Source organism: Vespa velutina, chromosome 9 (assembly GCF_912470025.1).
Source record: "Vespa velutina chromosome 9, iVesVel2.1, whole genome shotgun sequence".
Taxonomy (NCBI): domain Eukaryota; kingdom Metazoa; phylum Arthropoda; class Insecta; order Hymenoptera; family Vespidae; genus Vespa; species Vespa velutina.
In genome coordinates, this window is record NC_062196.1 from 6,144,910 (window position 1) to 6,149,909 (window position 5,000).

Consider the following 5,000-nt stretch of genomic DNA (forward strand, 5'->3'; position numbering starts at 1 on the left):
CGGAAGATGCTAAGAGATCAAAGGAAAGAAAAGGGAAAGAAAAAAGATTTAGAAATTGTCTCTCCGTCTATTATTATTATTATTATTATTATTATTATTATTATTATTATTATTATTTTCTCTCTCTCTCTCTCTCTCTCTCTCTCTCTCTCTCTTAATATATTAATAATATCGTTTATAATTCTATCAAATTGGAATACGAAACACGAGAAATCTCATCTGATAATAAATAATATAGAATATATTAGAAATAAATGACTAATATTTAATTAGTCATTTATTTATTTATTTATTTATTTATTTGTTTATATCTTTTTCTCTGCGCAAATATATTATGTTCGTAATTGATCTTTAAATTCTTCTCACTTTCTTCCATCTCATCTTACCCCACCTCATCTCACTTACAATCGACCATTTTCTCGATCTTTCATTTATCAAGTTGAATATATAACTTCAATTCGTTGATCTTAGAAACGTTCGCATTGTTTACAAATTCGAAAGTCCCTTTTGCGATAAGTAATTAATTATCGGGGATATGTTATTTTCTTCTGAACGACGAAGGAACGTTCTAATTTTACTTTGTAAATGATTTATCGTCGTTGAAATCACGTAAGCGAAGAAAAAATGTATAGTAACGCGCGTTTTAAATAAAACTTTTCTTTATTTCGAAAGGATTTCACTTTACAATGAAGACGTACAAACACGTCTTATCTCACGTTCTTTTTCTTTCTTTTTTTTTTTTTCTTTTCTTTTAATTCTTTTATTTTGTTTTGTTTTTGTTCTTGTTTTTCTATTCGACCTCACACTCCGATGGAAAATTTATATTGTATTACATGGTTTTTCTTTTTCTTTTTTTTTTTTCTTTTTTAAATGTACGCGCCCATAATTATGAAAGTGGTACAAGTAAAAAAAAAAAAAAAAAAAAAAAAAAAAAGAAAAAGTTTATCAGTCATTTCACATCACATTTATTTTAGACTAAATTAATTTAATGTAATTTTTACGATACATTGTCAAAAAAAAAAAAAAAAATGCAACTTTTAGATAATACTTGTTATTTCAACATTATATGGAATTCATTTAGTATTATTTATTTATTCTTGAAATATGTCGAAAAAAAGAAATATATAACTTATAAAAACTTTCATAATTATGAGCACATACGTCCGGAGTAATTTCGTAGGAAAATATTTGTTATTTCGAAAAAACCGGAGAGATAAGCGTGTATCGAATGAGAAAAAGAGATTGAAACTATATTATGGATCGTCGACGGGGGGATTGTTATTTTTCTATCGAGTACAAAAGACGACGATTTAATTGAAATTTTATAGTACTTAAAATGCGATAAGCCCTTTTATCCTTTTCCAATCTGTTGACTCTACAATAAATTGACTGATCTTGTTTGTCTTTTTTTTTTTCTTTTTGTTTTGTTATTTTGTTATTTTTTTTTTTTGTATGTACACATCTCAATCTTATCGAAAAAACAAAAAAAATAGAAAGATCACAAATGGGAAAGTTAAAAAGTTTGACCCACTCATCCTCTGATGAGTCATTTTTATTCCAGCCAATGCTTTTTACGATTTATTTATCATCGGTTATTTCCCTTCGTTTTTCCTTCTCCCGCTCCCTTCCGCCCCCGTAATCGAAAAGATATAAATAGAAATACGAATATTTCCATAAAGAAAAAGGAAAAAAAAAAAAAAATAAATAAATAAATAAAAAAAAAATGTTTTTTTTTTTTTTAGATGATCGCTATCGTCGCCATTTTTAATACGCCGATTTTTTTATTCGCGCTAATTTTCTTTTTTTCTCCCTTTTTTTTTTTCCTTTCTTTTTCAAATCCCTTTTTAATTCTTCTTCTTATAATCGATAGATATTTAAATGAACACAAATTGCGTTAAACAAGAAAATAAATAAATAAACATTTTCTGATATTTGCGTTAGATATTCGTTGAAAATAAAATCGGGTTGGAGGAGGATATGGGAGGTGGGAGTGGTGGGAGAATAAAATCTTTTAGTACGAAAGGTCAAAGGAGAGTTCTTGAAATTTTTGACATATGCAGTTAATGTTCTCGTTTGAAGGAAGCTTTCGCGCGTTAGGTTTAACGAAGGGAACGGTCACGACGGCCCAAACTTCCCTTTCAACTTCGATATCGAATTCGTGAGAAGTTCAAGAACTGTCGTTATACGAACACGCTCTAATACCAAAGCTAATACTTATGTACAACGTTCTCTACGTTCTACGACAGTAAAATCAGTGTACATAGATTTATTCACGGAAAATTACAGAGAAATCTTTCAATTCAGAATCTTTCAATTACAGAATGCTTTCAATTCTCTCTCTCTCTCTCTCTCTCTCTTTTTCTCTCTCTCATTATAGTTAAATTACCAATGGCTTTCTAAAAGCATCTTAATTAATTAACCATCATATACATGCGTGTATAATATATATATATAAAAAATAAGAAAAATTATTTTTGTCAATTTAATTCAATTTAATATTAATGAAAAATTGAATTAAGTAAAAAAAAAAAAAAAAAAAAAAGAAAAAAAAATAAATAAATGGAAAAAAGGAAGTTGAATAAATTCTATTGACAAAATTTAAAGTAGATGTCGTCGATCGTTTAAAAACGATCGAGAAAAAAAATATTTTTTTCCCCCTCGATATCTCTCTCTCTCTCTCTCTCTCTCTCTCTCTCTCTCTCTCTCTCTCTCTCTCTCTCTCTCTCTCTTTCTGTATAATGAAAGAACATAATAAACAGATTAATCAACTGATCCAACGGCAATGAGTTGCCGAAGGTTAAGTTACTTAAACAAATTTTGCGAAATCGAATGCAAAGGAGGAGAAGAGGAAGAAGAAGAAGACGAAGAAGAAGAAGAAGAAGAAGAAGAAGAAGAAGAAGGAGAGATAAGGAGAACTATATGCGTTTCTAGAGATAACAAAGATGACGTCAGAAAGAACGAAGGAGGGGGAAGATGAGAAGGAGGAAGAAGAGGAGAAGGTAGAGGTGGAGGAGATGGAGGAATCGGAGCATTCTTTCTCTCTCCCTCCCTCCTTCCCTCTCTCTCTCTCTCTCTCTCTCTCTCTCTCTCTCTCTCTCTCTCTCTCTCTCTCTCTCTCTCTCTCTCTCTCCCACTCTATCTCTTTCTCTTTCAAGGAACACGAAAAACGAACGTGGAACATATCGTAAGCGTCATCTTGCTTATGTTCGATAAAAATAAATTTCACACTTCGGACTCCCTAAATTTTACTATAAATACATATGCATACACACGAGCATATATATGTACGATTGGTATGATAAAGATATAAATATATATATATATATATATATATATATATATATATATATATATATATATATGTAAGTGGGAGATTTTGCGTACTCACGAATTTATTATCGCGTTAAGTTCGACAAAGAAGCAACCAAGGACGTATAAAGATCAAAGTTAAGTGAGAGAGAATGCGTAAATTAGAAGACAGAGACAGATAGAGACAGATGAATAGAGAGAGAGAGAGAGAGAGAGAGAGAGAGTGAGAGGAAGAGAGAGAAAGAGAAATACATAGAAAAAGAACAAGAGTATATGGATTTACAAAGATCGCACGTTTCAGAGAGGAGGATGAGGAGGATGAGGATGAAGAGGAGGAGAAGGAGAGGAGGGCCGATGCATAAAGCGTACAAAATCGATAGCACCAGAGCAATCCGCTTAATGGCATTCCCTAAGCAGACGCTAGACGTGATAAATCGAATAGCGTCGAGTGATTTAGAGATATCTTCTTGTAAATACCAAATCAATGTATTAGTTAGGCATGGTGTACGTATGTACATAATAAACGTGTAATAAACATTATCCGTTTGTGAATGGAATCGTTGAATGAATTTTTAGAGAAACGAAAAAAACGAAGTAAAAGAGAGAGAGAGAAAAAAAAAAAGGAAAAAATAAAAGAAGTTGGAACAACGAATCGAACTAATCGAACTGATAGAACGAACGAACGAACGAAAGAAAGAAAGAAAGAAAATATATTTCAAGTATCTAAGTACTCTTCAAATTGACTTTTATATTCGAAGCGATTATTCGGAATCCGATCGACGTCGTTCGTTTCCGCGATATGCTCATCGATTCTTGGTAGAGTTTGTGTTTCCAAGATAACATGCTTACGTGCCACGCGATCATAGTTATATATATATATATATATATATATATATATATATATATATATATATATATATATATATGTATCAGTTAGTTGGACGGAATTCCCTGTTACCTGCGTCAACGTAAGAAGAAGTAGTAGTAGAAGAAGAAGAAGAAGATATCATATAACATTTATAAACCTACGGCGACGCATTATCCAGATTATACTATCCATCGACGTGTCGTGGCCAGTACGTAATATCATTATTCTTATAGAGCACGTGCGAGAGAAAGATAGAAAGTAAGAAAGAAGGAAGGAAGGAAGGAAGAAAAGAGAAAAGAAAAAAGAAAATAGAAAAAGAGAAAGATATATAGCTAGATAGATAGATATATGGATAGAGGTTAGGTAGGTAGGTAGGTAGGTAGGTAGGTAGGTAGGTAGGTAGGTAGGTATACCTACAATCTATTTATCTATTTATCTATATATATATATATATATATATATATATATATATATATATAGTATGTATGCGTGTGCTATGACGATGGGAGTGCGTACGTGCAATCGAGGATAGCGGGAATGAGAGGAGGGGTGATGGTGGTTCTGCTGTAGTAGTTGATAGGAGGAGGGATAGAAGATGGAGGTGAAGGAGGAGGTAGAAATCTGGAGGTGGGGCGGGAGGGGGGGGGGTCAGACACGGTAGTCGGTGGCGTACGTGGTCATAGAGGTTGCTCAACTTGACGTATGTTCTCTCCCGTGACGTCATTTAAAAATCACTTTACCTCAAGAGACAATCCGAAGTCGTCGCTGTCGCTTCGTAGACGTCGTCGTACGTGGGATGCAATTGACACGACACCACTACTCT

At 32.5% G+C, this 5,000-nt stretch overlaps 1 protein-coding gene and 1 long non-coding RNA gene across 5 annotated transcripts in view; one reads left to right on the forward strand and one right to left on the reverse strand.

The window, feature by feature from the left end:
* LOC124951575 overlaps positions 1–5,000 on the reverse strand; it is a 41,323-nt gene that overhangs the window by 35,004 nt on the left and 1,319 nt on the right. The window contains exon 1 of the mRNA XM_047500172.1: positions 4,918–5,000. This exon is cut by the window's right edge and continues 1,319 nt beyond it. The gene's annotated coding sequence lies outside the window, so the exon portion shown is untranslated. The remainder of the gene's footprint in view (positions 1–4,917) is intronic.
* LOC124951577 overlaps positions 1–5,000 on the forward strand; it is a 127,586-nt gene that overhangs the window by 27,297 nt on the left and 95,289 nt on the right. The window lies entirely within an intron of this gene.